Source organism: Toxorhynchites rutilus, chromosome 2 (assembly GCF_029784135.1).
Source record: "Toxorhynchites rutilus septentrionalis strain SRP chromosome 2, ASM2978413v1, whole genome shotgun sequence".
Lineage (NCBI taxonomy): Eukaryota > Metazoa > Arthropoda > Insecta > Diptera > Culicidae > Toxorhynchites > Toxorhynchites rutilus.
This window is the reverse complement of record NC_073745.1, coordinates 91753132-91769912: the sequence shown is the minus strand read 5'-3', so window position 1 is coordinate 91769912 and position 16781 is coordinate 91753132. Positions and strand designations below refer to the sequence as shown.

The 16781-nt window shown below is 36.9% G+C and overlaps 1 protein-coding gene across 2 annotated transcripts in view; it reads right to left on the bottom strand.

Moving 5' to 3' along the window:
* The window catches only part of LOC129767457 (long-chain fatty acid transport protein 4), a 51110-nt gene extending 39378 nt beyond the window's left edge, over window positions 1-11732 (bottom strand). Inside the window, exon 1 of one of the 2 annotated variants that reach the window (XM_055768384.1) lies at window positions 11398-11732. The gene's annotated coding sequence lies outside the window, so the exon portion shown is untranslated. The remainder of the gene's footprint in view (window positions 1-11397) is intronic. The other variant, XM_055768383.1, reaches the window with a different exon arrangement.
* Window positions 11733-16781: the final 5049 nt, after the last annotated feature.

Here is a 16781-nt window from a genome sequence, read left to right as displayed (position 1 = left end):
AAATAAATGCAAGGTGGGGGTACTTTTGTACCGGTATGCATTTTTGCACTCCTGAATGTGTACTTCTTCTTTTTTGTTTAAGAGGCTTTAAACTTTGTAGTTCATTGGCCTCTAAAATGTGTACGGACTTCAAAAGCAGTATGAACACAACGCCAAGGCTCGGTTAATGTTTACATGTGCAAAATTTCGGCACAACCTGTCAAGTGGTTATCGAGATGGCTTTCTCGCAAGGAGTGCTTCGAGAAAAAAAAATATGGGTGCGGTCGTGGAAAATCCAGCCCAGTCTCACAGGTGGAAAGCGTGACAGTTGGGAATCGACCATTCGACTGTGTTCCGTGTGGTAAAATCGTTCAAGGAGACTCAAACGACCCAGCGGTGAGCAAGAAAAGCGAAGAAGGTCGACCCCGGGAAGGTAAGGAAGGTGAGAGATTACTTCAAACGAAATCCGAACCATTCGATTCGGGACGCGGCCAAGAAAGTCCCACGTGGATTCCATTCTTTCTCGCTGCATAAAAACTTTTCTTGGGCGGAGACGAACACAAAAAATAGACAGCTCAAATCGGACGATCCATTCTCGCTAGGAAACACGATCCGTTGTGACAGGATTCGTATTCGTATTGAGTTTCGTAGTCGGTTTCTTCCGACCAGCACCGTGATTACGCATAATCCAGAGCTTGCAACACAGAATACGTTCGAGGCGTGTTATTTGGCACAGAAATCTAGACTAAATAATAATCAAAATGACGCGAGTAATACTGCGTTGAGAAGTCGAAGTTCCTATAGGTACGTTAGTGTCATTGAAGAAGAACAAATAGAGCATGTTTCGGTGAAGTTAATTTTGAAAAATTAAAACAATGGTGAATACTGAATAACACTAAATATTCATAATAACAAAAACATCAAGGTTAAAAGCAATTAAATTCTTGTCAGAATTTCCTTGAGTCAGTTGCATGAAAAAAATTTCATTGGAAACAAATCGCGTCATTAATCAGTGAGAAATTGCTCCACATATAAATCGTTGCTGCATTCCTCAATCAAAACACATAGCCAGCGAACATTGAGACCTGCATCAAATTTCGCTCTCCGAACAATGTTCGTTTCACACATGTTCTCGCATGTGAATCACAATTCCATTTTTAATTATCGGTGGCGAACATGGAACATCGCATTGTTGCATTCGATACCTTCAGCACAAAAAGCCAGCTCCTCGTCACAATTCACCGTAAATATCACATAAAGCATCACTGTGTACCTCATCAACGTCTAATCTAGTTGAACCACTGTCAACGCGATAAGCACGAATACGTTGCGTCTATTGGTACTTCCGAAATAAAGCGAACTAAGTTCATCGAACGTCTGTTTCCCCTTGTCTCATACTCGATAAGATCTGTTTTAGGTCTATGTGTGTTCCATGTGAACGTATAACATCGTATTATATGTGTTCAAATTGAAGATAATTACACGCTGGAAGTCGATTATTAGAAAGTTTAAAGATGTTGAGATTCTATTCTTATTTGATGAACGAGGAAATGCTAGACAAAACAAGCCGCCACATAATATAAACGCAGTTACTAGCCGGAGGAATGGAGATAAGACGACGTAGATGTGAGTGAATTGATGGTACTTTGGACTTTGTACTCGAGCATGCCGATCCCCTTCATATATGATTAGGTCGTGGTCGTGGTCTCTTTGTGTACCATAAATGGTGGATATTCGTACAGATGAGGCAAAACAGCTGATCGCCTATAAAACGTGAGGAGTTCGTAAAGCGATGAACTTGAATCTTCATCTCGCGGTAAAAAATAGACCTGCAAGACGGGGGAGATAATTATAAATCATTTAACCTTTGGCGGCACGCGAAAGTCAATTAAATTCCACCAGCATATATATGCAAGATGTCACCAGAGTGTTTTACTTCATTGTTCGCGCTGGATCGGTGATGTGATCGAGCGTTGGGGGCGGGTGTTGATGTCACGAGCTTGGATTCTGAGACCCCACGATGTAATTATTTAAATGCAGCGTATTGCGATACAATAAAAGAAGGTTAATGGGCAAAGGAATACTGTATATAAAATCAAATGTTTATCGTACAAAAAATTAATTAAATCGCGCATTCAATTCAAGGTACACCAAAGTGTATTCCATTCAATTTAAAAAACAATTTCTAGTGATGATTACCTCTTCTCTTACTGGACTGGATTTTAGAATGTTGCCTCAGACATTTCTATGCAAAAAATGAAATACTAATATTTGTTTATTAAATTTGTATAATCAATTTTGCAGGGGATCATGTATAGGGCCCTTCTTTATATCCTGGTTGATCATCATAGGCGTATCTTAAGAATTTTTTTCGAAACAATTTCAATTTAGGGGCCCGGGAGCCTCAATTGGGGAGAGTTACAGTGCTCTTACTCACTCGCACTTTACTTTTACTTCACTATCAGAAATCTGATTGTTTGAATATCTTTTGAAACAGCTACAATTTTTCACCGCAGACGTTTTCGTTATTATGACTCAATCATCCGTCCCGGTTCTGCGTGTCTGGCTGAATATTGTAGAAAGGTTCAATAATTTCCAATAATGTTGATATATCATTTTCATAACAGCAAAGCTACTCAGTATCGCATTCTCATTTTTTACTTCAATACTGGGTTGTCCAAAAAGTTCGTACCGAGCATTGGGGAAAAATAATTTATCTAGGTACACCCAAACTAGCGTTGGCAGAAAAGATACTATCCTTGGCAGAAAATTTGCCTTTTATTGTATTAAAGCGTCAAATGCACAAATAAAAGCACCTGTATGGAGTAGACTTCTCTTTTTCTCAGATTTAATGTCAGTTTAGAATTGCTTGGAATCCCAAACGTTGAAGGGATTGCACCGTTGCACCGGCAGATTAGGTTGTAAGACTATTCCTGACAACCACGCTCTCTGCACAACCAATGGTGCTTTTACCCTCAGAAAACACGGAAAGCATTTCCTGAGAGTGAAAGAGAGTATTTCAACAAGAAACTTTAACTGCAAAGTGTCTCTTATTTTGCTCTCTTATATTGCTATGACATATGAGGGGTTCCAGAAGCAAAGGGGTGTAAGTGACTTGATCGATTTCTCTTCATCAACTTTCTCTTTAGTTAATAACTCAACTGCAGAAACGTTCCAATTTTAGTTTGCTATAGAATCCAACAGATGAGCTTCTGACCTATCTTCCACATTATCAAATACAGCTGGGAATTAATTTGCAGCTAAGCTATGATCAAAAGAGAGTCGATGTAGAGAAATCGATGATATCACTTACACCCTTTTCATTTTGAGCCCCTCATAATTATACACAAACTTGATAAGACAATATGCTGACGATTTGAGAACGTTTCTTCAACTGCAAAGCAGCTTATGTACAATATTTGATCGCAGGGATGCCAACCTTCCTGTTTTTTTTCAGGATTTCCCAAACTTTTTGTCACGTTCCCTGATATCCTGACAAACGAGTGCCATAAGAAAGAAACAAAAAATTTCTGCATAACTCAAGAACTAAGCATGCAAACGGAACCAAATTCGGCTTGTAGAGGTTGCAAGGGGCAAGAAATGTTTTTGTTGTGGTATGAGACTTCTCCCCCTCTCTAAGGGGGCCTGTCAAACAAATGAAACACAAATTTCTGCATAACACGAGAACTAAGCATGCAAACGGAGCCAAATTTGTGATATTTTAGGAAGCAAAAAATGTTTTTATGGTAATTCTACACCCTTCCCCTCTCTTTAAGGAAGGGATGCCATACAAATGAAACACAAATTTCTGCATAACTCGAGAACTAAGCAAGAAAAGGAAACCAAATTTGGCATGTGGAGGATTTAGGAGGTACGAAATGTTTTTATGGTAATTCAACACTCCTCCCCCCCCCCCTCTCTAAGGGGGGGAGTTCACATAACACGAGAAGTAAGCAAGCAAACGGAGCCAAATTTGGCATATGGAGGTTTTAAGGGGCAAGATTTTTTTATTCTGGTACGAGGCTTTCCAAAAAATTTTTTCAACCAAATTTCTGCATATCCCGAGAACTAATCAAGCAAAGGGGTAAGCACAAAACTCGAGGAAGGAATCGTCTTATCTGAGATTATTTCTTTATTTTATTATATTTCCTGTATCAAATATGTATTCCATGTAAGGGATAAACATGTTATTTGCAAGTGTTAGAAAAATCTTGAACGAGAATTTTGTCTGAAAATAATTTGGTATTACAATGACAAGTTTTGGTAGAAGTACTATGAAAATTTTTAGTCAAAGTAAATTGTAAAGGCTTAATTAGAAGATCAATTAATCGAAAGTTGTGCGATTTGACCAATGAACGAACGTGAATGTTTGAAGGTATTAATAACAAAAAAAAAATATATATATATATATATTATACACAAACTCAGTAAATGCTGTACAAATATGGGTGGATAGTACATTTAGTGAAACTTTTAAGCTCATTCAATGTAAAAAAATGCGCTAAGTATTTATTTTGGGCGTTGGCTTATATATGCATCGTTTGATCCACAATATTCGTCATCTTTCATGTAGCTTGAAAATGTCATACTCCCAGAACCCGTTTGGTAACGTGCTTTACAACCATTTTGTTGTATGTCGTGAGTTACTGTTTGAAATTTCCCCTGAGATCCCTCACTAAACAACCAATGCTGCGTTAGTGAATAACCAACAAATCACAAGTAAAAATTATCAGCTGCTTGGTAAAATTTCGTTCCTATCCCTTCAGACACAGCATGACTTTCTTCAGGCTAGATAGGATAGAAAAAGATGGTTCATTCCGACTACCGCAATTTTATTTTCACATTGTTGTGAATTATCAATTTTTCTTCGCTCGTCACGATTTCACTTCTAGGTTTGTCCTGATTGTTTTGAATTCTTTTCAACACAGTTGCCAATAGTAATTTTCACCACGACGCGTACTCTAATATTTCTAAACGATAGTTTTCCGCTCTGCTAACTCGCACATGGTACAATAGTGTAGTTTCAACTATTTCACGATCATTGCATTTCGATCATATCGGATTTCAGAAATGTTAAGCACAAAAAGTGAAACACTTCCAAAACAAACCGATGTCAAAATGTTCAGAGCAATGATCCCTAGGGACACTGCTATAAAATAGAACTTTGTAATTGACATGTTTACCAGGTTTATAAATATAAAACAGGTTTTTTCTCATTAAAAATACACACAGAGGTTTTGCTCGATACAGAAGATATCTTCGCTAACAACAGCGGTGAAATTTTGTTCGGAGAAAGTTCCACGTCGATTTTCATGCCGTTTTTTTGTTATGCTGTGTTGTTGTATATTTACATCACACACAAACATTCTTGCATCACATATACACTTCTATGTGTTTCCGAGACTAGATTGAAATGGTTGCGAAATGTGTTATTACGGTGCTGGTGGGTCAAAATATATTTCCCTGCGACCGAATGTGTGTCAACTGCGAAAATGATCGCCGCGATAGCTTTCAGGATGAATACTTAACCCTTTCGTTACGAGCGTGGTCTATAGACGACATCCGCACGACGAGCTGTGTGTACGAGCGTCGTCTTTAGACGACATGAAATTCATACTGCTCTTCAATTACACCAGCGCAATGTGCATACTTTTCGGCGCAGTGCTCCGTACAGGGGTAGCACTTCGGCGGAGCACACTGCCTTAATGAAAGGGTTAATGCAATGTGTACAATGACATAAGGACATAACTCTCGACTTATGGTCAGCTTGTGTATTGTTCTCGCCAGATCAAGATCGATTATTTAATTTCCGAGCATAGTTTCGGGGCTAAAAGTGCTGTCCGGTTGTGAAGAAGGTTTTGTTTCCAGCGGTGAATGCTACATTCTTCGGTGGAAAACTGAAGGTGAAAATGAGTTCCGCAGTGGTTGCTGTCGCCACCAAACAACCAATTGTATTCGTAATTTCTATTGCCATTTTTGGAAAAATGGTGTTTCTAAAAACGATATAATTTTGGTTAGAGTTACTGAAAATCTCCTTGAATGTTCAATGAGTTCATTTATCCAATGTCGCGCTAGACAGCCTACAATCCATAATACATGTTATTGTTGAAAGTTAATGTGACGTTTGGCTTTTTATTGCTTTGAGAATTGTTTGCGTCCCTCAATACGAGTTAGTTTTTAAGTTTCCATAATGTTTATTCTCGTCCGCAATAATTTTGAAGTCCTACGTTAAAAATCAGAGCGTGTCTTGGATACCACCCTTTAATCAAACAATCATGCATGTATTATGACAATCGACATTCGTTCTATATGTAGTGAAGAACATGGACAAAAAGGTCCAAACAAATGTAAAAAGTAACGAAACGGACCGGAGCCGGACCACGAAGATCAATTTGATTGGATATGATGGAAGAAAATGGACCAGCGAATTCTATGCTTTAGTCGCAATACATAATTAGAACATACATACATGGTTTGGGGTTGTTTCTGGTAGTATGGAGTTGTGCCCTATTTTGGATTAAACAAACAATGGACCAATATCTGTACACGAGAATATTAGAAAGCTTTATCGTTCCTCATTTGAAGTGGGAAATACCACCAAAATGTACTTTCTTACAGGACAACTACCCAAAACATATTGCTCGGTGCTCAACCATTGATATTTATCTGCATTATACGCGAGTGAAACTCATGAAAAACGCTGAACAAACGCATTTTGAGTCTGAAATATAGCTTTTATTCGTTTATTAACACTCTGCCCTACCGACACGAACCAATCATTATCTATTCTAGTCAGTTGAATAATGGTAACAATAGTATTGAGCGCTTAATGAGACGATATGCTGATGATTTGAAAACGTTTTTTCAACTGCACAGCAGCTTTTGTACTACACATGCCAGACTACTGAATTGAGCATTTTCAAGCGTTTTTTAAGCTCATGTTCGATACAGTTTTAAGTGTTTAAACAGAGCAAATAGTTCGATGGAGGGTCATCGTTGCAAATATGTCTTTTTTTGATTTTTTTTCGAAAGCTCATCAAAATCTAAACAAGTTCTATCTACCTAGTATAATAATAAATTCTGGTACACGAAATATTGGCCATCAAATCAGCATTTTATAAAATTTCTTTCAAAGTTTTATTCAGCTACTCAACAGCTGCAAATTACACAAACAAGTTATTCGAAATGACCTACATTTGCCTTCCAGCATAGGAGCAATTCCAAATGAAATCGGCAAATGACAAAACATGAGTATTTTTGATTCGAATGAAAGTTTGTATTCCATTTGAATTGGAAGTAATATGAGTTTTCGCAGCATTTGGGAATTTTTCTACTCAAGTGTAACTTTTGTAAAGAGTGTATCGATTTTAGTAAGAGAAATCTTTGGTACCGAAATAGTGTCTTAGAAAGAGTTATAGAGTATTGATGTCCAAACGTGAAAAAATATACACTGGGATTATAGGAGGTTATCTCCAAGATACGACCGCATTGTTGACGTAGAACTACGCTGTTATTTTATATAAGTCGCTTGTTTATAACTTCGGATATTATTTTAAAATGCTGTGAAATTTTAGAAATTACTGTTCAGTAGAATGGTTTGATCACCCTAAAATGTTTTTTATGGTAGAATCAATTGTAGATAACTGATTGATGATTCATTCTCGCCCTCGTAGAACCAAACACTAGCTGATCGTATGTCGCAAATTGTTCCATGTCAATGCATTGGTCGGCTACAGTCGATTATATACTTGTTGCACCAGCACCATTATTCCACATCTCATAACTACATCAATATATCTTTGGCACCGCACGGAAACAACAACAATGAAAATACTGCCAAGTATCCAATATCATGCTACATGTTATTTAGTATTGCCTCAGTGGAATCGCACCTCTGGGCATTGTTCGTATAACGTAAACCAAGCGCTAAACAAGCGTTCGGCGTAGCATGCATACAGATTCATACATTGGTGGTTTAAAGCTACTATAAATATAAACACTTCTCATCATTTTGCGCTATTCTCAAAAGAAACGCTTCTGTTAATATTACTGGCCTCGAAAAAAGTTGCATTACTTTCTCATGCTCAAGATAAGCGCAGCTGTCATTCCTTAATGGAGAAAGTTTTGCTATTGGCGAGCGAAACCAAATCACATACAAATTCCAGAACGACATTTACTTTCATGGTGACTAAATAGACGAAACAATGTCTTTCTTTTAATCACACCAACCTCGAAAAGAGTAGCATTGCTTCATTATGATCGAAATTAGCGCAAATGCAATCCTAGTTGAAGGCAGTTTAGCGAATGGCAAGCGAACTTATAACAATCCAGCACAACATTCAGGATGCTTGGTATTCCCCAAATATTTTTTTGGCGCACAACCTTAACGCCTGCTTCACCATAGCATCAGTTCAATCCATTGATGCAATCTCAAAGGCACCAACGAAGCCTTTATGATGACGGAAAACAAACAACGTTAACGTCCGAAACAAAGACATGTGCTGGCGCAAAATAAGGAAGAACAAACGATGTTCATTACTTCGTATCTCGAACGATACTAAAAGTTCGCCTCAGCGAGATCCACTGTTTATACTCTAGGCAAATATTCCGCTTCGTTCTTCTTCTTTTCTTTTGTTCACGGAGACTCTAAATCTTACGATTTCCCCTTCGTTGCTCGTCGATCAGTTGCTCGTTATTGATGGCACGGATAGGAAAGCTCACAAATCAGCAGAAGAAATGTATGGGAAAATGAAAACGCTTATAGTTTTCATGAATTTTCACCATTTACACAGCAAAGGATTGTAATGTATAGCATATCAAACAAATCTTAGGGAATTTCCGATTCGTTTGGTATCTAAATCGCCCAAATACGTTCGTGGCAAAAATAGTTATCAACGTTAACTTTGTTTCATAAAAACGTGACATGTTTTCTGATTTGGCACCCTTAATGAAAGACGTAGTTCTACGTAAAAAAAGCTGTTCATTGCACAGGTGAGGGCGTACTTGAGCGACTCAATATACGGGGGACGAGTAGAACAAGCCGTAGCCTCTAATTACCACGATACACGAGATTCCAAGTGGTTACAAAGTGCGATAGATATCACCATTATTCATGCCACATTTTTCGAGCCCAACTATCACAATACGATTTTCGACGTGTGCCCACATGATTGTAAATAACTGATTCTACAAATTTATTGTGCAATATTGAACTAAAAGTAACAACTGTCAAATACCTGAAAAGAAGGTTTAGATAGGGGAAGTGGGGGCAAAGTGGTCACCCTAAGGAATATGCCCATTTCCAGCGCCCACATACCGATTTAAATCCCGTTTTTCGACATTTATAGTAGTTCTCATTATTTTTAAGATAGCAAACGGCTTTCACTATGAAAATTTAAAATAGTACACTTTTCATCATTAGAAAAAAAAGGTGAAACATCGAACTTTTTTTTTGCTTGGAGGTAAAGTGGTCACCTAGTGGGGGCAAAGTGGTCACCCACACATATCAAGCTAAATGGGAGAGATTTATGCGTTTTTTTTCGTTTTTCGTATTTGTTACAGTAAGTACATGTATGAAATAAGCTTGGTCTGATCACGTAGAGTCTCAATTTTAATTTTCTCTTGCATACAAAAACGTAGTAAGAAACACATAACGTTCCGCATAATGCGGCTTGGTTTAGTTGGAGTGGCATATTTATCCAGTGTCAAAACCAAAAAAGGATCTTCTTCAAGAGCAGAATGTGATGAGGTATATCAGCTTCAGTAAACAGAACATTGTAAGTTGTTATTCACCTGTGACCACTTTGCCCCCAAACATGAGAATAATTTGTATGCTAATTAATCGGTGAGATTAAACAAAATATCTGTTCACCTCTCCTAGAATTATGAACAGTCGTCCAAACTGATGATTTGTCCAACATATCAGATTGAACAAACTAAATCATATTCATTGATAGCACAGTCTGAATAGAGCTAAACAAATCAAAATAAAGTCGAATAAACGTTCCCAACACTCCTTGACTATAGTTTAATAATTCCTTATAATTTGATGACAGGCATTATTCGACATAGAGTTGAATAAAACTATCATTGAAATGTCACACTGATAGCGAGTTGTTAGCTGGAATATAATTCTCGTAGCTACATGCCACGCTCTGGTCAATTCCATGCCGAACAGAATTCGTAAAATTGTCCAGAATAAAGGATTTTTGATGAAATACTGATTATAATCTGTTTATTTTGCGCAATCTGCTCCGTGAAATTTAGTCATACTGTTCTTTTTATTTTGTACACTAATATTTAAGCAATAAATATAATATTTTTGTTTATTACTAGAATTGCAGTTTTTTCAATCTTACTGTATTGTTTCGCTGAACTAGTATTGTCAAGTGAATAAAGATATACTGACTGCCAGCAAACTTTCTCGAGCAACAAACGAAAACATTTCTTTTTTTTTTGTTTCACAATGAATCTACGACAAAGGTTTGGAACAAAAATCAAAATCCTACTGCTACTCACTTTGTAAATGCGACGAAAAAACGCCGTTTTTTAAGGTGATGGTAATGTATCGTTCACAATAATGTTGAATGAAAAAATCGTAAGTTAAGCGAAGTGAACCACCATTAGTTATTCCCAAAGCCGGCTAAAATTCGATGAAAATCATGCTCTTTTCTGGTGTAACTGAAAAGAAATACTGTATTATGAGCTTCTATCACGCAACCCGTCGATGAATCTCAATAAATTCTGCTCGCAATGAAACAAATTGAAAACAGCTATCCAGGTCAAATGTTCAGAATTATCCGATATGATAGATACCATGTTCTCCGAAAGCAACACCAAACGTCATGTCTTTTTGACAACCCGACAAATCTGTTGGACTTCGACTAGGATGTACTATTCCACACGCTAAACTATTCAGATATGGCACTTTCAGATTATCACTTGTTCGAATTGCTAAACAATTCTCCTGACGGATAGAGCTTCGACTTTTTGGACAGCATAAAAATGTACATAACAAGACATATTTAGGGAAAATTTTCAAATTTTTTTTAACATGAGATATTAACGAAATATTTTGGAACATAACGGTGCAAAGCTATAAAACATATGCTTTTCATTTTCTCTAAAATTCGACACGAAATTTATTCGAACTCACGGAGTCGAAATTTGTATTATTTATGATGATCACATAGCCATTGAAACAAAGTCTCATACAGAGCACATGTAACATGTAACACCCACGTGCCCAAATTCTAATCGGATAGCATTATAACACTCCTACGAAACTGTTTATCTTCCTATTTGTGGCAATGTTAGCTACGGTGATTTTTTCAGCTCTCCAATTCCGACAAGTGACTATCATTGGCTGATGGAAACGTGCAATGAAATAATGGCGGTCGTATATGAGAGAGTTCGTACTTTTTAAAACCAATTCAGTGGAGAACTTACTGTTCCTGTTATCTGCTCACCCGAATCAACGCACTTTATCACATTTTAAACACAACTCTTAAACCGTCATAATTTCCTCTGTTAATAATACTATATCTTTCTCTCTATAATTATCACTGCGCAATCACCTCCCCTCGTTCACCCCTGAACAAACACGGTTTTAAATTTCAATCAAACTAATGAACTACGATTTTCGCGCCCTGCCACCAAACAGCACTTCCGTTGTTGTCGTTGTTGCCGCTACTGCAGACGAGTCACTCCGTTCCGAACTGATTCCGTTTGAAGACTGAAGGCACAAAGGCCATCCGCCGCTGAGTCCGATGCGCAGTATTGCCATGTGTATGATCAGCCAATACAGAGAGAAACGAGTGTCACTTGGTGTGATACCATCGGCACAGCGACGCATAGTTCTAGAATACAAATAGGGCCAATATCATGATGGTTTGTTCAGCAGTTGATTACTGCAAGTGATGCGTTCTGTGGTAGTGACTGTTCCATAAATTTTAATTGGTCATCATTACATAAGTGATGCACTGCAACCACTGATACATATTATCAAATTTTCGAATCAATTGTTTTCACGTGTGTGTTAATAAACGACAGGGTGTTGGGGTGCGCTCTTTGTCATTGTGTGATTTACACTACGCATATCAACATAGATGTGCCACGCACGTTTAGGCCAAACGCAGCATAATTATGTGGGTATGGGTTCTACATTATGTTTTCATTTTCCTTCCTCGACGCACTCGAATCGTAAACAGAGGATGCAGTCATTAGGATCCTGACCACCGCTGCATCCACTCAATCTTCATTGATTTTTTTTTCGGTATTGCCCCCATGCATCGTTAGTAAATTTACCACGCAGGGTGTACCTTCCATAAACTTTCATTTACGTATTCTCGTTAGAAGAAGCTGTACCGACGCTCCAATGAAATATTGACAAGATCAAACAGAACATTGATGTTCCTGACAGAAAATCTTCTTGAAAGAAAGACCAACAATGTTCATATAGCCCTTCTTTGCATAATGGTGGAAATTTTCATCATAACATTGAATGCCAAGAAATTATATAAAAGTACAAGTTCACTTCAAGTTGATCGTGTCTGAACCTTGATGTATTTCACCAATAAAGAAAAAATCATGCAAAGATGGGATAAATTCTAGGAAGCCAGAACAAAAAAAACCTATCCAATGGAAAAAAAACAGCATGACAATATTTCCAATATTCTTCACACAGACAAGATAAACTTTCATATGTTTCAACTTTAAAATCATATAAACTTGAATTATTTCTCATCTCTATCTTCAAAAGGTTGTTATTTTTATTTCATATCAGTTGACCGGCAAACTTCATCCCGTCCAAAATTAATTTTTTGTTATCAATACTTTTAAACATTCACGTTTTCTTACTAAGCGAACGTTCATGGATACAATCGCATAACTATTCATTGATTGATCTTCGAATTGACCCTTTACAATTTCTTTTTACTCTAAATTTCCTAGTACTTCTACCAAAACTCATTATAATATAAAATTATTTTCAGACAAAATGCTCGTTCAAGATTCTTCAGTTACTTGCAAATAAAATGTTTCTACGTTACATAGAATACACGTTTGATACAGAAACTATAATAAAATGAAGACAGCTCAAATAGGATTATTCCTTTCTCGAGTTTTGCGCTTACCAACACATTTGGCGATTCATTTTTATTTATATAGTTACTGATATAGAAGTGCGTTTTTTCACCTGGAAATCCATTTCTACTTTCGGAAAAAGATCAATTTCGTTAGCGCAAACATCAAATGGACAAAAAACGTTCATCAAAGTGTAATTGTAGAACATTTGGAAATTAAATTTTCCGAATTTTCCTATTTTTCTTCAGAGTTTTCCGAAAATGTTCAATTGTCATGTTTAGTTCTCAATATGGTTGGTTGAAATATTTCTAATATTTTTATGGGACCCTCTTTCTTCTTCCAGTGGATTAACATTACATTTCTTGTACTCTTAAATCCTCATATTCCAGTGCTGGTTCCATTTGCTTTAATACTTTTCTAGTTATGCAGAAATTTGTGTTTTTTTTTTGTATGCTAGCCTTCACTTGCCGAATTTGGCTCCATCCAAAAACAGATTGTTTGTATTGTTTTAGAAAATCATCTGTAATTTTGCAAATATTGCAGTAAATTCTAATGTTCGCAGGTACATTTTTAGTCTAGTGTATCCCCTTTATTCCTGTGTACATCTCATATTGATACGTTCAGTCGTTTTTTCTAGCCGATTTTTCAAAATTTGAAGTAAATTGGAGGAGCACTTAATCGCAAATCGTACCAGAAGCACGAAAGCCACGTAACATTTTGTAGTTCTGGTACGATTTGCGATGAAGTGTTCCTCTAATTTACCTCATTACAGGAATATAGGGGATACACTGGACTAAAAACTTACCTGAAAACATTAGAATTTACTGCAGTATTTGCAAAATTACAGATGATTTTCTAAAACAATGCAAAAAACCTGTTTCTGGCAATTTGACGAAGCAAACATTTTTTCGTCAAAGCAATAAATTTACTTTATACAGAGTTTATTGGAGACTCTTGAATTATTCAACACCAAAGACGAAGCGGTAATTTTCAATTCAATCAGAAATATATCTGTATGGGAAAGTCCTACAGGAACGTTCTAGGAACCAAATGAAAGCTGGTTGATAAGGTTAATTGGGTTTGCTTTTGAGATGGTTAGCAAAGAGTTGTGTTAGTCCAGCAAATCAGGAAGCAAGATAGAAATATGTACGTAAAATTGTCTAATACCTGAAAGCACACACGCACGTGGTTTTTCATATTTGTGATCTTTTTCAGAAAATTCAGAGAACTGTGCGGTACAAAAATATCCAATTATATATTTTTTTATATTTTTTTTTATTTCTCTTTTGTTTATTTTCTAATATTTTTTTATTTCCTAACATCCATGATTGTATAGTATTTATGTGTTCGTATGGATGTGTAAGTGTCCCCAAACCTTATCACCAGCGTTATGTAAAATGTTGTGTGAGGTATCAAATTAGAAAATAAGGTAATTTTATAAATCCCTATATGGTTCACTATAAGAGCTATAGTGAAAACTATGGGTGGGTTATACCTATGATATAACCACAAGCTTGGCGTAGGACTGCCGTTGGCTTAGTAATCATTTGTGTTTTTTTTTCAATTAGCAATAATCGCACCTCGGAGGTTCCTCGTTAGGCACGGATATTGCCGCTGCGCAGAGCTATCTTTTGTGTGTATTGAATTATTGATTAAACTAGTGAATGAATGAAACAATTTACGAATTTAATTGCAAACAAATCCTTATTTAGGTAAATTAACGCATTATGGTAGTGGTTATCGCAACAAATAGTTATCAACATTTTGCCTAATCATCAAACGGTATGTCACATAATTTGAGCTGAGCTGACGTCATGAAGGGATATCTTCCAATGCAGTATTGAATAACCAAGCCAAAGCGTTGCATTTGTACCCGCTTTTGTAGACCGTGTTAGCAAAACGACTTCTGGAATGTAAAAATGCATGGGGGTATAAAAGTACTGCCGAATAACATGTATCTACAATTCCAATTTTCCTAACTTCTTGGTTTCGGAATCTGTGTTGGGAAAACACATTCCGATTTGCAGAAACTCAAACGAGTACGAAAGTACCCGCAGCTTGCATCTATTTTGCAATGCCCATTTCCCCAGGCTCCATGGTTTTGAAGTCTGTGTTAGGGAAACATTCCGGTTTGCAGAAATACAAGCGAGTACAAAAGCACCCGCTGCCTGCATTTATTTTGCAATGCCGATTTCCCTTGGCTCCATGGTTTTGAAATCTGTGTTAGGGAAACATCCCAATTTGCAAAAACACAAACGAGTACGAAAGTACCCGCAGCTTGCATCTATTTTGCAATGCCGATTTCCCCAGGCACCATGGTTTAGAAGTCTGTGTAAGGGAAACATCCATTCATTCCAGCGATCCTACCTCAACCGTTAACTTGTAAATAACTGAGTGGATTCCCGAGCGGCACTCGCTTATATACCGATTGGTGTGATTTCAATAGCCTGTTTTGAAAGCAATTTTAAGAATATTGAAACAAGTTCTTGGATCGAAAGGTGACAAGCATATAACGCGTAGACATTTTATCTTTCGAATGAAGTGTTTATCATACCATTTCGTTCAGTTGTTTAAGAGGTATTAACGCTCAAAATCTCGTTGCTTCGGCGTAACGCTTTCATTTTCGAAATTTTGAACTTACACCCCAGTATAGGAATGAAAGACGTAGTCCTACGTCAAAACGTAGTTGTATTTTTTTCACAATAGGCTTGGAAATGGAAATTCAAGAGCAAAGTGCTTCTATTATGGTGTACCGGGACAAATTATAAAAAATATTTATAGAAAATAGAATTTTTAAAATTAAAGTAATTTTTTGGTATTTAGAAATATTAGATTTTTTAGGATCTATTAAAACATATTTTTCATTTGAATGTACCTGTTTTTGATATATGATTTTTTAAAGAATTTTTGAGCGTTCTGCGGCACAATTTTTTGGTAATTTGATTTTTTTTTTGCATCCAGTTGAACTCTCGCTCCTTGCGCACACCTGCGCTAAAATTAGATGTTTGTGTATGTATAGAATAAGGCGGACATCACAGAAGTAAGAAGCGATATTTAGTATCTGAATTCTGCGCCGTTCCAATTTTGGGGTCACTTGTGTGTGAGTTCGGTGCAGTTCGTACCAAAAGAGAATACGTGTTTGTATTGAAGCCGCGCTGATGAAATTTGAACTCCAGCGCAGCGCAGCGTATGTTTTCTGAAGACTGGTTTTAAGACAAAGTATTGTTTGGAAATGTTTCGTACGTGTTTTTTTTGACGTAGGACTACGTCTAACCGGAAGATATAGGGGGTGAAATGGAAATCCAGGCACTGAACAAGTAGGAAAAAATGCAAGATTTGGAACGCTTATAACTCGAGCATTTCTCAATAGATCGCAAAGGTTTTTGCATCAATTGATAGGAAATATATCTACGCATCTATCATAACGAATAACATTTCATTTTTCTTGAGATAAATAATTGAATAATTGTGAAATATCAAGCATTGTCAAAATGCACTATGTGCCCATTTTTGATTGGTCCATTTTGTGCTCCTCAAATCGTACCGACCAAAACGGGCAACCAGAACAGCAGCGAAATAGAATGAAGCACGATTGGAAAGGAAAAAGAAAAAAAAGAACGAAACATTGGTCGCAGTCTCACACATGCGTAATTCTCGAGCCAGCCAGTCAGCTTAAAAATCCCCGCTCCGCTGCCGTAACGATCATTCTCATTCAAACC